At 34.6% G+C, this 21,975-nt stretch overlaps 1 long non-coding RNA gene across 1 annotated transcript in view; it reads left to right on the forward strand.

The window, feature by feature from the left end:
• LOC140615613 (uncharacterized) overlaps window positions 1–21,975 on the forward strand; it is a 62,101-nt gene that overhangs the window by 35,876 nt on the left and 4,250 nt on the right. The window contains exon 2 of the long non-coding RNA XR_012016108.1: window positions 11,777–11,918. This is a non-coding gene — a long non-coding RNA (uncharacterized lncRNA). The remainder of the gene's footprint in view (window positions 1–11,776; window positions 11,919–21,975) is intronic.

The raw sequence follows: 21,975 nt of genomic DNA on the forward strand, positions 1-21,975 counted from the left end.
AGTGAATAAAGTATTAATAAGTCAGATTAAAATTAAACATATGTCATGTCTGTATTAACCCACTGTGAATAGTACAAAAGATGAGAACACGTTCTTTCATTATTTGGAAAGTACAAGATTTTCTAATTTAATTTACATACAGATAGGGAGACTGAGGTCTATGGCATTTAAGTAACATCCTCACTGTCACATTGACTATAAGCAATGTAGACAGGTCTTTTCATCACACTTAAAATCCAAACTCTTCCCTTGACTCACAGGGCTCAGTATAATCTGAGTCCTCTCTCTCTCTATCCATATTTTCTTTCCTTTCTATCTTTTATCACTTCCAGTGTTGGTTTCCTACAGTCATATACAGCATGTAAGCTGTGCAGCCACATAGAACTCTGTGCTCAAAAAGAGTCTCAGGCTTGGTTAATCATCTGCTGTTGCTATCTTGAAAGTCTTAATTCTTAAATAAGGGACTCCACATTTTCATTTAGTGTTAGAACCTGCTAGTTATGTGGCCATTCTCATTAATCTTCAGCCATACTAGTCTAATTTCTTTTTCTCAACTGGGACAAACTCTTCCACCTTATGACTATAATCCTCCACATTCTCTCTTCCTAGAAAGCTTCCTTGAGCCACATGCCAAACTTTACATTTTTATCATTCAAGTCCCAGCTCCATATCAACACTTTTGTGAGGTCTTGTCTATCACCAATGTAAGAGGCAGCTCCTTAGTAGATGTACTCCATCACTTAATTTTTATTATCTTCATAACATTTACCCTTTTGTGAAATTATTTTATTCCTTTAATGATTTATGTGCTTATTGTCTATCCTTTCTTATTAGAATTTTAACTGAATAAGAACAGACTTTTTATCTATTAAATTTAGCACTCTACTAGCAGCAGCCAGAACACTATCTAGTACATATAATTCAATAAATATCTGCCAAATAAATGAATGAATCCATTTCTCTTTATATCTACTATGACACAACTTATTTGCCACCTCTGAAAACCTTCCCATTTGTGACATCATTGGGATCCTCTTACATCAATCACTGAACTGATCCTTTAAGTTTGTTTTAGTTTTGGGTGTTTGAATGTAATGCACATTTTTATCCTTCAGTCATAAGCTCTACTTTCTTGGTGATGTTATAAGACACTGTAGAAGGCTGGATAGGAAGTTTGACATGGTTTCAAAGAACAGGAATGATGTTCAAATCCTAATTGTACTACCTATAGCACTTATAACAATGTACATGCTATTTAACTGTTCTAAGCTTCAGTTATCTATGAGACTTATTAGGGTTGTGCAAATCTTCAGAGAAAATGTATAAAAAGAACTTGGGAGAGAACTAGTAGGTGGAAACTCCTCAATGTACATTAACACTGATTCTTAATTACAAATTTCTTCAATTAGTAGAATCACAGCTATTAATGATAAGTGAATATCTTCACTCACCTCCAAGTTACATCTAACTCTGACGTTATACTAAATTGTTTGTTTGCTAATTATAAAGAATAAAATGATACTTATATAAAAATAATATGTAGATAGAAATATACACCTATATTTTATATCTTGATACATATACACACATACTACTTTGTTAATATTGAAGTATTTATATTTAGTCAGTGTATCCCATAGACATATATAAAGTGATATTTTAATTATGAGAAGTTGAAACCTCATTCAGCTCCAATATTTTTTGTAATTATGCTTGTAGACATTTCACTTTTGTAGTGCAATTCTGTTACCTGTGAGTTTCTGAGTTTCAGATCATACCTAATTATATTTGCACACCACATAACAATATTCTGTAACAGTGGTATTCTGTAGAGACAGCAAAGAAGTAAAAGTAAAGACAAAAACATCAACTGAGTTTTCTAGCAATGCTTATTGACAAAGATGCTATATAACATTTTTTTTATTCCATAACATTTTTAAAGAGGAATTGAAGAGTGGAGTTGAAATGCTGAGAGAATAGTTTATTGTAAATGCCTGAATCAGAGCAAACAACCAGTGAAAGGTCAACATAACAGTCCATTGATCTGTACAAGCACATTTACTAAATCTAGTAATAAATTCCCCCAAGAATCACAGCAGCAACTTCTTCAAATATTTGTGATATCTTTTTGTAGGAGGCAGATGACCAGAAAGTATAGCACAATTTGCCCTTTATCAATGTTAGCGAAATGTTGGTAAACTATGGTCCCACAATAATGATTTTAAACATTATTATTCTTATAAATATAATTCTATTGAACTCACATTTTGAGCACATACCTGTCAATGTTCTATGCCCTTTGGAAGTAGTAACTAACAATGCCATTAATACTATATTGTCTCTGTTTTTTTTTTTTTTTTTTTTTAATTTATGATAGTCACACAGAGAGACAGAGGGGGGCAGAGACACAGGCAGAGGGAGTAGCAGACTCCATGCACCGGGAGCCCGACGTGGGACTCGATCCCGGGTCTCCAGGATCGCGCCCCGGGCCAAAGCAGGCGCCAAACTGCTGCGCCACCCAGGGATCCCTATTGTCCCTGTTATTAAGAAGTTCCATCTATTCAGAGAGAAATCATAAGACGTGATTATCACTATAGTAGAAGTATGCAGAATGCTTGCTACTGGAAACTTAGGTAATTTCTTTTTTTTTTTTTCTTTTTATGGTGATGTATTTTTGGAACTCATGAAAAATTTTACAGGAGAAATTACTTTTGAGCTGTTCTTTGAAATATAAGTAGAGAAAAAAAATTAGACCTGCTCTCAAAGAGTTAGGACACCCTGAGTAAAGAAAACAAAACAAATAAAGGCAGACTGTCAAGAAAACAGCTTGCTTAGAGAATAGCAATGTTGTGGAAGAGAAATGCTATAGGAACTCCAGGGTGTATGCTATTAACCCCTACATTAGTAAGCTGTTCAATAAAATTAAATTAGCAGAAGTTAATGTAAGGACATGCAAAAGCCAACAAAAGCAAACAAGAATGAAATCTCAAGCCTTTACTATGAAAGCATGAATAATTTCCATTCTCTCATTGAACTAGCCCTTATTCTCTTCTTTAGTTCATCTGATCATCACTCAAAGCTTTCTATCCAATGTAAAGCTTCCTATATTTTAAACTGTAAACTAAATATCTTTTTGGTTATTCATAGGGCTGCCATATAAAACACAGAACACAGTTAAATTTGAATTTTAGATAATGATTTTTTCTAATTGTTAATATGTCCCACATATTATCTAATCTTTTCATGTCATTCTAGGTAATGTTACTTTTTTATTCCTATACCTGCATTTAATAATTTCCTCTTACCCTAGTTTTCAAAAATTTGATTATGATATGCTTATAGAGATTTTTATGTTTATTATAATTTACTTTAGATATTTTCTGCGCTTTCAGGGAGCCTGAGTGGCTCAGTTGGTTGACATCTGCCTTCGGCTCAGGTCATGATCCCAGGGTTCTGGGTTTGAGCCCCACATCGGGCTCTGCTCAGCAGGGTGTATGCTTCTTCCTCTATCCCTCCCCTCTGCTTGTGCTCTCTCTGTCTCACACTTGATCTCTTTTTCAAATAAATAAAGTTAAGAGAATATTTTTTTAAAAAAGATTTTCTCCATGCTTTCAAATTCCCTGTTTCTTCTACAGATGTTTCCTGTATAGCATAACTTTATTTCAAGAGACTGCATTTTTACCTTTAGAAGTCTAGGTATACTTTAAAGGACATGGAGATGCAGAAAGTATTAGGAAAGAATTAGAGTGTACTTTTTAACACCTTACCAACTCCTATCTGTGTATTATGAATATTCATTATTATCAAAATCATAGTAGTCATTTAACACCAAACCATTTTGCCAGATAATTCTGGCAAGTACTCCTCACAGAACAATGTAAAAAATCTATAATTTTAAAAGTTGAAGGCTTACCTTGAACATTATTGCTTGGATGCATGGGCACATATGTTTGCACACGTATACACACAAATCCAACCTTACAGGTACATATGGCACACACACACACACATATATACAGATGAGATATATTTTTTAAGGCCCAATATAGAATGTTGCAATGTAGTTTTTTTTTTTTTTTTTGTGCTATGTTGACCCAGTTTTGAGGCCCTGACTAAAGATAGTTCCCCTTCCTGAGAAGTCAATCAAGTCCATAGCCCCATGTTCTTGGCCATTATACACTTGCCCTGATCACCTCAGGGCCAGGTACCAAACAAACAGGCAGCCTCTATGTCCCCAAGCCTGCTGAAATTATTCACATTAGCCAATCCTAAACCTGCTTTCCCTATCTAACCTTTTCCTTCCTATAAAAACATGCAAAAATAAAAGTGCTTTCTGTAGTCACCCTCTTTTTGTCCATGTGCTTCCTGTATCTGTATAGTATCCTGTGTTTTCCCCAGACAATTATGAATATAATCAAACTGTACAGCTCTTCCTAGTATCTCTTGATCTGTATCCGGCCTCACCCAAGGTAAGATAGTTAAAATACATGCCTAGTGTGTTCTTTGTCCTAGGCCTTGAATTATTATAAAAAGGCAAATGATCAAATTTCTAATCTTGAAAGCTTACTTTCAATCAAACAATACAAAGATTAAAAATATGTAGTACATTTAAAATATTTTACCTCCTGCATTTTCCATTTGCATATTAACGATGAGGGTACCTGTAAAAAGAGAAGTTTAAAGAAAGATGACTATTTTCAGAATTTCTGCATAACACATTTAATATAGGATCAGTGAAGAATGCAGTCCAGTTTGTAGAAAGAGGTTGAGTCTAGTTTTTTTTTTTTTTAAGATTTTATTGATTTATTCATGAGAGACATAGAGAAAGAGAGAGAGAGAGAGAGGCAGAGACACAGGCAGAAGGAGAAGCAGGCTCCACACAGGGAGCCCAACGTGGGACTCAACCCCTGGTCTCCAGGATCACGCCCTGGGCTGAAGGCGGTGCTAAACCGCTGAACCACCCTGGCTGCTCTTGAGTCTGGTTTTTAAAGAAGATTGAATTTACACTAAAAAAAAAAATAAAGGTTTACAAAACTTTGGAATAGCAGAAATAGTAAAGATAAAGGAGTCAAAACAGTAAAGAAAGTAACATCTAGCATTCAGGAATTAGGAAAAAAAAAAGTTACACAAATCACTTCTGCTCAATTGTCTGTAAAACTAAAGTGGATAATTTGCCACAAGATGTTTAAAGCTACTTGAAAAAATTTATTTTATGGTGTCTACTGAAGTTCTCACATGCTTGCCAATACAACAGCAAAAATAATGGTTTCTGCTTCACTTTTATCTTTCACATCTTGTAGGGAATGTCTTGCATTGGTAATCTCCAGTTTGAAGCCCTGCTAAGAGGTTTTCTTAACATTCAATCCATGTGATGGAGAGAAGAGCATTGCCTGGTTAAGAGACTGTCTGACCCATCCACTCATTTTCCTATTCAGCATTCATGCACAGTCTCTTATCAATAATTAATTTAAAAGAACAATGTCAACTAGAGTGTTTTTCTTTATAATTTGATGAAATTATGCCTTGTACAAATTAAGATGCATTCACGTTCTCCCTGAGAAAGGAACGATCATAGCACAAGAAATCACTGTTTCCATCCTAATATGTGGTTTATTCCGAATCATTCATTTTTCAGTCAAAATCCTCCTTTCATTTACTAGAAGACTTACTATTTTAACCTTCACTAACTAGCATATCTTATAAAATTGTAGAGAAAAGAGAAGAATAAAAATAGCTAATATTTACAAGGTATGAACAAAAACATAGAAGTAAATATGCTTAGTTACCAAAGATTATGTTTGAAATTATTAATGAGGCCATTATTGTTATTAATAGCTGATTTCATCCACTATTTCACTTCTCAAATGATTTTGGTTATTTAGGAGATGATAAAACATCTCATTCCTGGAGGATATGAGTCATTAAGGTTTGGATATTCAATATTCTTTCTTTAATTACTTCCTCCATTTCTTCCATTAATACTGGCTATGGGAATATAAAAAGGTGCTTTCTCTGGATTCAAACATATTCCTCAGCCCCATTATGAAGCAGTGTCCATACATTCATTTGATAATCAGGTTTAATAGTCCAAAGGTACTGTATGTTGCCACATATTTCAATGGCATAAAGAGATCAAATTGACTAGTTATCAGTTTCATATTCCAGTTCAATAGAAATACTGTTTACACCATGAGAGAAGTAATCCTATGCTGGCAAGAAGCATTCATTAACAGAGTTAAGGATGGAAGGAAAAATGTTTGTAATTGTATTATTGAGCAACAATTCAAGACCCAAATTACACTCTCTAATTTCTGAACCTATGTAATTTAACTAAGCATAGATATCATATACTGATCATTGTTCAAAACACAAGAACATGTCTTGAAAGATAATACTACAAACTCCCAAATTATTGCCCCAGCAAGACAGTGATACTCTATTACATTAGTCTCATAGTTTAAATATTTCTCTGGGATTTAGAATATAGTAAAATTAGTGAATTCTATTAGTGCATTCATATTGCTTCAATTTTTGGTAGTAAAATATGTTCCTTGGTCAAAATCAAAGAGGTATTTTATACCACAATAGGGCATACAGCATTCTGTAAGAATATGTAAGAATTATGCCTGCAGTCAAGAAAGACAAATCCATATTCAGAATAATCTCCAGTTTTAGTGACAAATTGCTGTCCTTTCCATCACAGAAGGGGGATATTGTAATGGACTTTGCCACCAAGTGGCTGTTTTTCTTTTCCTCCTGCTGACTGCTGCTGTGTTGGAGGTTAATTATTAGTCTCCAATGTTGTCATGTTGGTACTCAGCAGTAATCAGATCTGTATTAATGAGAGGAAGTCCATGTTGCTAAACTGATGCTCATTGTTTATGCTTAATAACCTTTTAAAGTCTATTGTATACATCTATTGAATAAGTTATTTTTGCCTAAAAAAATAGACTGATAACTATAAGGTAGGTTATTTTGTCCATCTGATTAATGAGACTCTTCTGAATTGATGCCCTTTTAGTAGCCACATGAGATTTAGAATATCTTTATATATCTGCTTATTCTTGAGAGTCCCGTCTGCATATCACTTCTAAAGATTCCTTTGTCCTCAAGTCTTTTACTTTACTAGACCATGTGCATCCATCCAAACTATTACCACTTTCCGTGATTATGAGAGCTGAATTCTGATTACTTTACTTCTGAGTTAAATGAACAAATAAATTACTGAACCTGTGCATCCTGAAAGGATTTATATCACCCAGTGTTCTTTAAGCCATACTTCTTACTCCACCAAATAGGACTATAAAGTTCTACCATTGCACTTCCATTGTACCGTTTTATTGTATACTTACAGCTGTTGCTAATATATGTGAACTGAGTCTGATTTTTAATTTCGCAGCTACTTATAAGAACATTTTCATGAAATTATAGGTGTGGATTGAAGGAGCAGTGCATCAGTGTGGTTGGAGTAGGTTCCATTTAGTCCGAAATACCTATCTCATATATACAACTTACTTCCACTTAAGGATGGAGTGTTGAGGCACAATTTTATGGTTTAGTGGATTTTATATCTATTTCATGTTGCATAGTCCAAGTTACATGCTCATTTTATGGCAAACTCTCAGTTCCTACCAGGTCTTAAAGCAAAGCAAAACCTATTTTGCAAATAGAAAATACTTTTTTATTTTTATTTTTTTCTTTAAAGAAGAGGACATGGCTTTGCTCTGCACTGGGCAGGGTAAGCACCGTATTTCTCCAATCAGAGATTGCCAGGAAATCTCTAGAGCATCTAATATGCACTAAATATTTAGAGCACTATTTAATCAGCTGAGTAATAAATACCAAGTGGCAAAACAGCTTTCTCTGTAAATTAGAACAGCTGAAATTCCTTGTTTTTGGAACCATCTTAAACTTGCAAACTTATCAGTTATTTAATAAATCAAAGCAGCACAGACATAAGAATTATGTTTCCCCTACAATATAAAGTGTCCCAACAAAAATGTGTCTTCTAGTCAGGGATAGGTTGTATAATATTTTAAGGGATGCAATACCCAAAAGCTTGTCTATTTTAATTTTATTTTACTGTGGTAAAATATATGTAACATAGAAACTGCCACTTTATTTTTTTTTTTAAGATTTTATTTATTTATTTGAGAGAGAGAGAGCACGAGTGGAGGGGAAGGGGTAGGGGCAGAGTGAGAGAGAAGGAGATTCCCACTGAGCAGGAAGCCCTACTCAGGGCTCGATCCTGGGACCCTGAGATTATGACCTGAGCTGAAGGCAGATGCTTAATTGACTGAGCCACACAAGTGCCCCCAAAACTGCCACTTTCAATGTACAATTCAGTGGCATCAATCATAGTCATAATATCACACAAGTATTACCACTATTTCCAAAACTCATTCATTATCTCAAATTATACTCTATGTTTGAAGGGATATACTTATTCCAAATATTTCATAAAAGTGGAATCATATAATACTGTACTTTTGTATCTGCCTTATATTACCCAGCATAATTTTTTAAGGTTCATCCATGTTCCAGTGTATATCAGAAGTTCATTTTTGTGGCTGAATCATATTTCATTACACACACACACACACACACACACACATTTTGTTTATCCACTCTACTGATCAATATTTGAGTTGTTTCCACCTTTGGAAAATACTGTAGTGAACACTGGCATATAAATATCTGTTTGAGTCGTTCCTTTTCACTACTTTGGATATATACCTAGGAGTGGTCATATGGTAATTCCATTTAACTTTTTCAGACATTGAGAAACTATTTTTCACAATGCCTGTGTTCTTTTTCATTTCCACCAGCAATGAAAAGGGTTCCAGTTTCTTCATACTCTTGCTGAAACTTGTCATTTTCAATTTTTATTTATTTATTTATTTATTTATTTATTTATTTATTTATTTATTTATTTTTTCATTTTCCGTTTTTAAAACTCTGACCAGTTTACTATGTGTGAAGTGTTATATTATTGTGTTTTTTAATTTGTATTTCCCTAATCATTAATAATGTTGAATATCTCTTATTGTGCCTATTGGCCATTTGGATATCAGCTTAAAGAAATGTTTATTTAGGTCCTTTGTCCATTTTTTAATGGATTCTTCATTGTTTTTTGTTGTTGAGTTGTAGTTCTTTTTATATTATGAATATTAAACCCTTATGAAATATGGCCTGCATATATTTTCTCCCAGTCTATATGTTGTCTTCAAAATTTGATACACAAAAGTTTTTAATTCCAATGAATTATCTGTTTTCTTTTGTTGTTTTTACTTCCGGTGTCAGTGTCATATCTAAGAATCTATTGCCAAATCCAAAGTCAGGAAGATTCACCCCTATGTGAATATACCCTCTAAGAGGCTATTGACCCCCTTTGAAATAATTCTTGTATATGCTACGAGGTAGGGGCCCAACTTCATTCTTATATATATAGAAATCCAGCATTTTGTTGAAGGGACTATTTTCATATTGAATGATCTTGGCACCCTTGTTGAATTTCTTTTTAAAGATTTTATTTATTTATTCATGAGAGACACAGAGAGGGAGAGAGAGGCAGAGACACAGGCAGAGAGAGAAACAGGCTCCATGCAGGGAGCCCAATGTGGGACTTGATTCCAGGACTCCAGGATCATGCCCTGGGCCAAAGGTGGCACTAAACCACAGAGCCACCTGGGCTGCCCACCCTTGTTGAAATTAATTGGCCATAGACACTTGATGGGATGAGCACTGGGTGTTATTCTATATGTTGGCAAATTGAACACCAATAAAAAATAAATTTATATAAAAAAACTGAAAAAAATTAATTGGCCATAGATGCACTGGTTTATTTCTGGACTCTCAATTCTATAACCTTGGTCAAATATGTCTATCCTTTTGCTAGCATCACAGTGTTTTTTAAAAATATTTATTTAATTAATTTGGAGAGAGAGCCAGTGGGGGCGCAGAGGAAGAGGGAGAGAGTCAAGCAAACTCCATGCTGAGCACAGAGCCCAGTGTGGGACTCAAGTCTCATGACCCTGAAATCATGACATGAGCCAAATCCAAGGGTCAGAGGCTCAACCTACTGAGGCAACCTTCCACAAAGTTTTAATTACCATAGTTTTATAGTAAGTTATGAAATTGGGAAGTGTAAGTCTTTTACTTTCATCTTATTTTTAAATATTGTTTTGGCTATTCCAGGACCATTACAATTCTATACATATTTAAGAATTGGCTTTTTCATTTCTACAAAAATTTCTCTTGGAATGTTGAAATGGATTGTGTTAAATCTTTTTAGATCATTTTGGGTAATAACATCCTAATAGTATAGGTCTTTCAATTTTTGAAAAAATGGGATGGCTTTTGATTTATTTAGGTCTCCTGTAATTTATTTTGGCAATACGTTGTAGTTTGATATGCCCAAATCTATAATTTCCTTGGTTAAATTTATGAAGTATTTTAGGAAATACTTAATTTACGTAAGTAAATTTCAATACATTTACTTTAAATAAATTTACTTAAATTTATTTAAATTTAAATACATAAATTTAAGTAAATTTAATAAGTATTTTAATCTTTTAATGTTATTGTGAATGAAATTTTCTTAATTTAAATAAATTTAAGTAATCTTTTAATGCTATTGTGAATGAAATTTTCTTAATTTCCTTTCTGGAATGTTCATTGATGGTGCATATAAACATAATTGATTTTTTTCCCCTGTAATTTTGCTGAAATTGGCTATGAGTTCCAGGAGCTTTTTTGTACATTTTTTATAATATTATATATATAGGATCATGCCATCTATAAATAAAGATAATTTTACCGCTTCCTTCACAATTTAGATACATTTTCTTTTTCTTGTCTAATGACTCTGACTAGAACATCTAATATAAAATTGAGTAATTGTGGTAAAAGTGTGCATTCTCTTCTAGTTTCTGACTTAAGGAAAAAGTTTTCAGTCTTTCACCAGTGAGTATGATGTTAGCTGTGAGTTTTTCACAAATGTCATTTATCAGGTTAAGGAATGCCCTTCCTTCTATTCTTAGTTGTTTGAGTGGTTTTGCCAGGAGTGTTGGATTTTTTTCAAGTGTTTTTTTCTACATTAATAAAAATGATCATTTTTTTGTTCTATTAAACTAGTATGTTACATTGAATGATTTTCTCATGTTAAAATACCCTTGCATTCTTAGGATAAATCTATTTTGTTTATAATCCTTTTGATATGCATTCAGTTTGTTAGTATTATGTTGAGGATTTTTGCACCTATAGTCAAAAACAGGTGTATTTTTCCCTTCTTGTGATATCTTTACTTGCCTTTAGTATCAGGGTAATTTTGGATTATAGAATAAGTTAAAAAGTATTCCTTTCTCTTTTATTTTTTAGAAGAATTTGGTAACAATTTGTATTAGTTCTTATGTTTGGTTGCATTCACCAGTGAAACCATGGACTTTTCTTTGACGAGAAGTTTTGATTAGTGATTCAATCACTTTACTTGTTATAGATATGTTAAGAATTTTCTGCATCTTCTGAGTCAGTTTATTTGTGTTTCTAGGCAATTTTCCACGTTATCTAGGTTACATAACTGTTAACAGAATTGTTCATAGTATTTTGTAACAGTTCTTTGTATTTTAGTAAGGTCTTTAATTTTCACACTCTCATTTCTGATTTTAGTTTTATGTGCCTTTTCTCTTTTTTTTGTCAATCTAGTTAAAAGTTTGTCAATTTTGTTGACCATTTAAGCGAGCCAAATTATGGTTTCATTGATTCTATTTTTTTAAAGATTTTATTCATGAGAGAGAGGCAGAGACATAGGAAGAGGGAGATGCAAACTCCCTGTAGGGAGCCTGATGCAGGACTCGATCCCAGGAACCCAGGATCACAACCTGAGCCAAAGGCTGATGCTCAACCCTTGAGCCACCCAGGTACCCAGATTCTATTTATTTATTCTCTATTTCATTTATCTCTGCTCTAACCTTTATTATTCTTTCCTTCTGAAAGATTTGGGTTTAGTGGGCTCTTCATTCTGTAGTTCCTCAAAATGTAAAATTGGGTTATTAATTTGAGATATTCTGTTTGAATGTAGGTGTCTACTACTATTAATTTCCATTTGAGCAATGTCTTTACTTCATTCCTATGTTCAGGAATGTTGTATTTTCATTTTTACTCATCTCTAGGCATTATTAAAAAGTTTCCTTGTGATTTCTTCTCTACTCATTAGTTGTTAAGAGTGTGTGACTTAATTACCACATATTTGTGAATTTGGATTTTTTTTTCCAGTTTCCTTCTGTTGCTGATTTCTGGCTTCATTACATTTTGGTCATAGAAGATATTTGGTATAATTTCAATCTTTTTCAATTTATAAATTGAAACAATTGAAAATTGTTTTTTGTTGTTCTAGTATATGGTCTTCCCTAGAGAATAGCCCAACAATGATTAAACAGGAAGTCCAGTAGGCAGAGTTGGTCACCTGCAAAGTCAATGCCACAGTTTGGCCAGTAAACTTGGGGTGTGGATAAGCTTGAAGCAAGATCACAAAGAACCTTTTTGAGCTTGGAGATGATTCCCTGCTTTGACTAGGTAGTAGAGATAATTCATACTCCACTGACTGCTGAATGCAGCACTAGTCCTGCTTGACCAGAAAGTCTGACCTGAGCACCTAGAAAATGGCATGGTCCAGCAGCACTTGAATAGAGAGTCTGGCCAGGAGCTCTGCCTTTCTGCAGAGACAAGCTGGGAACCTTAGTTGGCTAGAAAGTTTGGAGCATAGGTCTGCCTGTTTAGTCTTGCCATTTTTGGGGCCTGCTCTATACCAATGCCTTCTCAGAAAGGAAGCTATTCTTCAGCTCTGTCCACTGAAGAATAAATATAACCTCCAACACCTCAAACCAGGAAATGTAACCAGTGCTTCCAGGAATCTTGATAACCCATCCTGCAGCCCCAGGTAAAGTGGCATATGAGCAGAGAAGCCAACATTATCTCTATGTTTGCAGAGTCAAGATGGTGGCTGAATTTGTCCAGGAAACTTAGTGCACAAGTCTGTCTGATTTGGTTCCTTAAGAACCTTCCTGATTTTGGTGTTTACTCTATAGACCTACTTAGACAGGGAAGGTAATTTACAGCCCTCCCCAAAATAGAACACAGCCTCCAGCCTGATCAAGAAACCTAACTAGGACTCCCAACAATCTGTGTAGATCATCTTGCAACTCCAGGCACTTGATTATAGAGCCTGGCCATCAGCCCTATCTATCTGTAGAGCTAGAATGGTAGCCCAGTCAAGCCAGGAAAATTGGTATAGTTCTCTCTAATTTTATTCCTATAAAGAGTTATATGAGCTTATACAGGTCCCTGCTCAAGTATGGAATACTAATTTATAGCCCCATCCACTGCTAAATCCAGCTTTCAGCCCATCCAACTAGAGACCCTAAACAAAGCACATAGGGAGCTGCATGACCCATCCTACAGTCTTGCTTACTTGAACAGAGAGCACAGCACAGAATTTTTCCCAACTGTACAACAGTAGTGACCCTATTTGATCAAGATACTTAGTGTACAATCTATCCTGATTCAAATCCCCACACAATGCAGGCCTTAGAACCCATTCTGTTGCCTTGCCAGACAGGAAAGCTAACTCATAGCCTTGCCTATTACTGAATATAATATCCAGTACAGACTTTTTGAGAAGTTTGACCGGAGAATCCAGGCAACTATAAAGCCCATCCTATAGCCTCACTTGAATGGGAAATCAAAGCAACAGTCCTATTCAGCTATTTTCAACCAGTGGCAACTCCCTTCCTCCTAACGTCAGAATGTGGACAGTGGCCTCACCCCAAAATAGACCCTGATAGCAAGCTCTACCTGCCCAAGTATGTTACTAGCTGACACAACCAGAACACCAAAGCCAAGTGGACTGGTGAAGTGTCTCCACCCATGTTAGCCTGTAAAGTTTGGAAAGGGAGACTGCTTTCTCAAATATACAGATACCAACATAAGGAATCAAGATCACAAAAATATCAGGTAAATATGACAACATCAAGGGAAACTAATAAAGCTCCAATAACTGACCCTAATGAAATGGAGATCTATAAACTGTTACGCAGATAATTCAGAACAATCCCCTTAAAGAAGTTTAGTGAACTACAAGAACACAGAGACAGAAAACTATATGAAATTTAAAAAACAAAAACAATGCATGAATAGCACAAGAAGATCAATAATGAAATGGAAACCATAAAAAGGCAAATATTTGAGAGCTAAAAAATATAATGGCTGAACTGAAGAATTCAATAGAGTGCTTCAATAGCTGACTCAACCCAAAGAAGAAAGAATCAGTGACCTAGAAAATAGGACACTTGAAATTATCCAGATCGAGGAACAAAAAGAAAATGGAAAAGAGTAAAGACAGCTTACAGCACTGATGGAACACACATAGAGACACATTTTTCTCAATATGGGAATTCTGGAAGAAGAGAAAGAAAGTATAATTAAGGTAATGATGGCAGAAAACTTCCCAAACCTGGAAATAAAAGTGGATATCTAGTTTCATAAGGCCCAAAAGATCCCAAATAGGTTGGACTCCAGTAGGAGTACACCAAAACACATTATAATTAAATTGTCAAAAGAAAAACTTTGAAAGCAGCAAGTGAGAAGAGAGAATTCACATACAAAAGGACCCTCATATGATTATTGGCAGATATCCTAACAAATTTTTCAGGCTAGGAGACAGTGTAATTATATATTCAAAATATTAAACAACAAAAAGTATCAATCAAAAATTCTGTACCTGACAAAGCTGTCATTCAGAAGTTAAGGAAAAATACTTTCTTGAACAAAGAAAAGCAGAGGGAATCCATCACCACCAAACTTGAATTATAAGAAGTGTTAAAGAGATTCCTTTGAATGGAAGTAAAAATACACTAATTAATTTCATAAAAGCATAGAAAAATAACAGGAACTCCCTGGTAATGGTAAAATTTAGATTTTGTAATGTGGGAATAGTGGCATAAAATTCACTTAAAACTATAGTTTAGGGCATCCCAGGTGGCTCAGCAGTTTGGCGCCTGCCTTTGGCCCAGGGCATGATCCTGGAGACCCGGGATGGAGTCCCACATTGGGCTCCCTGCGTGGAGCCTGCATTTTCCTCTTCCTGTGTCTCTGCCTCCCTCCCTCCCTCTCTCTCTCTCTCTCATGAATAAATAAATAGATAAATAAATAAATAAATAAATCTTAAAAAAAAAGAAAAGGAGTTATTAAAAAAAACAAAAACAAAACTATAGATTAAAAGTTTAAAAAGTATACTAAAAGGAACCATAACCACAATAATTTGTTATTGGATATATAATTATAAAAAGAAAAAAGTGAACTAATATCAATAACCTAAAATGTAAGGGAGAAGTAAACATGTATAGTTTAGGAATGTCTTTGAAATTAAGTTGTTATCAGTTTAAAATAGACTTACAATTTTAAGATTTTTTTTTTAATGTAAGCCCCTCATGGTAATCACAAGGGAAAACCTGTAGTCATTACAAAAAAGAACATAATATCAAAGCCTAGTGATAACAAATCATCAACACACATACAAAATACAACAGAATGAGTTGCAAGGAACAACAACAAAAAAAAAAACTTAAGACATTAACAATATGGCTGTAGTAAGTCCTTAGCTATTAATAATTACTTCAAACAAAGATGGATTAAATTGTCCAATCAAAAGTGATAGAATGGCTGAATGGGGGAGGGCAAGATCAATGATATGTTGCCTACAAAACTAATTTTAGCCCTGCAGACACACATAGACTGAGATTAAAGAGATGGAAAAGATATCTTAAGCAGATCATAACCAAACCAAAACAAAAAAGGCAGAGATAGCTGTATTTTTATCAGACAAAACAGACCTTTAAAATGTCAAAAAAAATGACAAAGAAGATCATTATATAACAATATAAATGTCAATTCATCAAGAATATATAACTGTAAGTATTTACACATCTAACATTGGAGCTCCTACATTTATAAAGCATAGAGTAATAGACCTTAAAGGAGACATAAGCAACAATATAATAGCTAGGGACTTTAATATCCTACTCTTAACTATGGCTAGATCATCTAGAAGAAAATCAAAAGGGAACAGTGGATTTGAACATTATACATCAAATGGATCTAATCAACACATACATCACATTGTATATCTGACAATAGCATAATACACATTCTTCTTAAGTATACAGGGAATATTTTCTAGGATAGACCATATGTTAATCCACAACAAATGTCTTAATAAATTCAAAATAATTGAAATCATTTCAAATATCTTCCCTGACAAAAATGGTATGAATTATAATTCAATAACAGAAGGAAAACAAAAAAAGACCCCTCACAACTACATGGAAACTAGACAAAACTCTCTTGAACAACCAATGGATCAAGTGAGAAATTAAAGGAGAAATTAAATATCTTTAAACATTTGAAAATGGAAACGTACCAAAACTTATGGGATGATGCATCAAAAGCAGTTCTGAAAGGTAAGTTCTTAGCAATAAATACCTATAGGGAGAAACAAGAAAGATCTCAAATAAAGAACATAATTTTACGTCTCAAAGAACTGGAAAGATAAAAACTAAGTCCGAAGTTAGCAGAAGGAAGAAAATAATAAAGATTAGAGTAAAAATAAATGAAATAGAAAATAGTAGAAAAAACTAACACAACTAAGAATTGATTCTTTGAAAAGATAAACCAAATTTATAAACGTTTAGACAGATTAACCAAGATAATGATAGAGAAGACCCAAATCAACAAAATTGTACAAAAAGGAGACATTCCAATTGAATAAAAAATTAAAAAGATCATAAGAGGATACTGTGAAAAACTATATATCAACAAACTGGACAATCTAGAAGATGGGAGAAAAAACAAAAAAACCGGGATGCCTGAGTGGCTCAGCAGTTGAGCCTCTGCTGTTCAGCTCAGGTCATTATCCCAGGGTCATGGGATCAAGTCCCGAATCTGACTCCCTGCGGGAAGCCTGCTTCTCCCTCTGCCTGTGTCTCTGCCTTTGTCTCTGTGTGTCTGTTATGAATAAATAAATAAAATCTAAAAAGACCACAAAAAAAACAAAAAACCATGCAATCTACCAAGAATTAATGAATATGTGTACATCATAGAGATTACTATTAATGATATAGAATCAGTAATCAAAAATTTCCCTGTAGAAAAGAAGTCCAACACCAGATAGTTTCATTGCTGAATTTCATCAAAACTTCAAGAAAGAATTAACAGCAATATCTCTTAAACTCTTCCAAAAAACCTGAATAGGTATAGTCCCAAACTCATTTTGTGAGGCCTGGATTACCTTAATACCAACAGGAAAAAAAAAAAGTACAAGAAAACTACATGCCAATATCCCTGATGAATATAGATGCAGAAATTCTCAGTCAACTACTAGCAAACCAAATTCAACATTACATTAATCATTCACTGTGATGAAGTGGGATTTACCGCTGGGGTGCAAGACTGGTAGAACATGAAAATCAACAAATGTGATGCATCACTTTAATAGAATAGAGTAAAAAAATATGTGATCCTCTCAAGAGATGCAGAAAAAGCATTTGACAAAATTAAGCTTCTGTTCATGATAAAAATTCTTAGGAAACTAGATATAGATGGAATGTACTGTACTGTATTATACTGTAGCATAATAAAAGACACATATGCCAAGCCCACAGCTAAAATTATAGTCAATAATAAAAGGTTGAAAGCTTTTCTCTAAGATCAGGAACAAGACAAGGGTACCCACCCTTACCACTTTTATTCAACATAGTACAGAACTCCTAGGCAGAGCAATCAGGCAAGAAAAAGAAATAAAAGACATTGAATTGAAAAGGAAGAAGTAAAATTGCCCCTATTTGCAGATAACAGGTTTATCTATATAAAACATTTTAATACTCTACCAAAAAAGCCCATTATTTTTAGTCCATAAATTTAGAAAAGTTGCAGGCACAAAACATACAAAAATCAGTAGTGCTTCCATATGCTTACAAATTATTTGAAAAAAAGAAATAAATTATTCCATTTACTATAGCATCAAAAAAGGAAATACTCAGGAATAAATTTAACCAAGGAGGTGAGAGATCTGTACATTGAAAACTAATTGAAAACTATAAGACACTGATGATAGAAATCAAGGAAGACAGAAATAAATGGAAAAGTATCTTATATTTATTAATGCATAAAATTAATATTGTTAAAATATCCATAATACCTGATGCAATGATTTATTGCATTCATTGCAATCACTCAATGCAATCATTACCAAGATTCCTATGGTATGTTTCATAGAAGTAGAAAAAAATTGCAAAATTTAGATGGAACCATTAAAGCCCCAAATAACCAAAGCAATCCTGAGAAAGAACAAAGTTTGGGCATTATATTTTGTAATTTCAAGCTATACTATAAAGTTACAGTAATAAAAACAGAATGGCCCTGGCATAAAAACAGACACATAGACCAATGCAATAGAATCAAAGCCCAGAACATCATCAAAGAAACAAGGGCCTTAAATGATACACTGGACCAAATAGATTTCACAGATAAATACAGAACTTTCCAGCCAAATACAACTGAATACACATTCTTCTCAAATGCACATGGAACTTTCTCCAGAATAGACCACATACTGGGTCACAAATCAGGTCTCAACTGATACCAAAAGATTGGGATTGTCTCTGCATAGTTTCAGACCACAATACTTTGAAACTAGAAATTAATCACAAGAAGAAATTGGGAAGAAACTCAAACACGTGGAAGTTAAAGAGCATCCTACTAAAAGATGAATGGGTCAACTAGGAAATTAGAGAATTAAGAAGATTCATGGAAACTAATTAAAATGAAGATACAACTGTAAAAAATCTTTAGGATACAGTAAAAGCGGTCCTAAGAGGGAAATAGATCACAAGACAAGCCACTCTCAAAAAATTGGAAAAACATCAAATACACAAGCTAACCTTGCAACTCAAGGAGCTGGAGAAAGAACAGCAAGTAAAACCAACACCAAGCAGAAGAGAAATAATAAAGATTCAAGCAAAATAAAATAAAATAAAATAAAAAATAAAGATTCACGCATAACTCAATGAAATAGAGACCAGAACTGTAGAACAGATCAACAAAACCAGGAGTTGGTTCTTTGAAAGAATTAATGAGATAGACAAACCACTAGCCAGCCTTATTAAAAAGAAAAAAAAGCTCAATAAAATCACGAATGAAAGAGGAGAGATCACAACCTATACCAAGGAAATACAAACGGTTCTAAAAACGTATTATGAGCAGCTATATGCCAATAAATTAGGCAATCTAAAGAAATGGATGCATTTCTGGAAAAACACAAATTACCAAAACTGAAACAGGAAGAAATGGAAAACTTGAACAGGCCAATAACCAGCAAGGGAATTGAAGCAGTCATCAAAAATGTCCCAAGACACAAAAGTCCAGGGCCAGATGGCTTCCCAGGGGAATTCAATCAAATGTTTAAAGAAGAAATAATACCTATTCTACTAAAGCTGTTCAGAAGGATAGAAAGGGACAGAATACTTCCAAACTCATTTTATGGGGCCAGCATTATCTTGATTCCAAAACCATACAAAGACCCCACCAAAAAGGAGAATTATAGACCAATATCTCTGATGAACACGGATGCAAAAATTCTCAACAAGATACTAGCCAATAGGATCCTATAGTATATTAAGAAGATTATTCACCATGACCAAGTGGGATTTATCCCCGGGATGCAAGATTGGTCCAACACTCATAAAACAATCAACATGATATATCACATCAACATGAGAAAAAAACAAGAGCCATAGGATCCTCTCAATAGATGCAGAAAAAGCATTTAATAAAATACAGCATCTATTCCTGATCAAAACTCTTCAGAGTGTAGGGATAGTGGGAGCATTCCTCAGTATCTTAAAAGCCATTTATGAAATGCCCACAGTGAATATCATTTGCAATGGGGGAAAAATGAGAGCCTTTCCCCTAAGATCAGGAACAAGACAGAGATGTCCACTTTCACCACTGCTATTTAACACAGACTAGAAGTCCTAACCTCAGCAATCAGACAACTAAAAGAAATGAGAGGCTTTCAAATTGGCAAAGAAGAAGTCAAACTCTCCCCTTCACAGATGACCTGATACTGTATATAGAAAACCCAAAAGACTCCACTTCAAGATTGCTAGAACCCATACAGCAATTTGGCAGTGTGGCAGGATACAAAATCAATGCCCAAAAATCCAGTGGCATTTCTCTACACTAACAATGAGACTGAAGAAAGAGAAATGAAGGACTCAATTCCATTCACAATTGCATCCCCAAAGCATAAGATACCTAGGAATAAACCTAACCAAAGGATCTATACCCTAAAAACTACAGAACACTTCTGAAAGAAATTGAGGAAGACACAAAGAGATGGAAAAATATTCCATGCCCATGGGTTGAAAGCATAAATGCAGTGAAAATGTCTGTGGTACCCAGGGCACTGTACACATTCAATGCAATCCTTATCAAAATACCATGGACTCTACTCACAGAATTTGAACATATAATCATAAAATTTGAATGGAATCAGAAAAGACCCCAAATAGCCAGCGGAATATTGAAAAAGAAAACCAATGCCAGGGGCTTCACAATGCTGGATTTCAAGTAGTGCTACAAAGCTGTGATCATCAAGACAGTGTGGTACTGGCACAAAAACAGACACCTAGAGAATCCAGAAATGGGCCCTCAACAATATGGTCAACTAATATTCAACAAAGCAGGAAAGACTATCCACTGGATAAATGACAGTCTCTTCAATAAATGGTGCTGGGAACATTGGACAGCCACATGCAGAAGAATGAAACTAGGCCATTCTCTTACACCAGACACAAAGATAAACTAAAAATGTGGGACAAGAATCCATCAAAATCCTAGAGGAGAACACAGGCAACACCCTTTTTGAACTTGGCCACAGCACCTTCTTGCAAGATACATCTATGAAGGCAAGGGAAACAAAAGCAAAAATGAACTATTGGGACTTCATCAAGATAAGAAGCTTCTGCGCAGCAAAAGAAACAGTCAACAAAACTAAAAGACGACCTACAGAATGGGAGAAGATACTTGCAAATGACCTATCAGATAAAGGGCTAGTATCCAAGATCTATAAAGAATTTATTAAACTCAACAGCAAAGAAACAGACAATCCAGTCATGAAATGGGCAAAAGAATGAACAGAAATCTCACAGAGGAAGACATAGACATGGCCAACAAGCACATGAGAAAATGCTCCGCATCACTTTCCATCAGGGAGATACAAATGAAAACCACAATGAGATACCACCTCACACCAGTGAGAATGGGGAAAATTAACACGATGGGAAACAACAAATGTTGGAGAGGATGCTGAGAAAGGGGAACCCTCTTGCACTGTTGGTGGGAATGTGAGCTGGTACAGCCACTCTGGCAAACTGTGTGGAGGTTCCTCAAAGAGTTAAAAATAGAGCTCCTCTATGACCTAGCAATTGCACTACTGGGGGTTTACCTCAATGATACAGATGCAGTGAAAAGCCAGGACACCTGCATCCCCGTGCTCATAGCAGCAATGTCCACAATAGCCAAACTGGGGAAGAAGCCTCGGTGTCCATCGACAGATGAATGGATAAAGAAGATGTGGTCTATATATACAATGGAATATTACTCAGCCATTAGAAAGGAGGAATACCCACTATTTGCTTCAACATGGATATAACTGGAGGGTGTTATGCTGAGTGAAGTAAGTCAATTAGAGAAGGACAATTATATAGTTTCACTCATACGTGGAATATAAAATATCATGAAAGGGATTAAAAGGGAAAGGAGGGGAAGTGAGTGGGAAAAATTAGAGAGCAAGACAAACAATGAGAGATTCCTAACTCTGGGAAATGAACAAAGGGTTGCAGAAGGGGAGGACGGTGAGGG

This window comes from Canis lupus, chromosome 23, assembly GCF_048164855.1.
Source record: "Canis lupus baileyi chromosome 23, mCanLup2.hap1, whole genome shotgun sequence".
NCBI classification, from domain to species: Eukaryota; Metazoa; Chordata; class Mammalia; order Carnivora; family Canidae; genus Canis; species Canis lupus.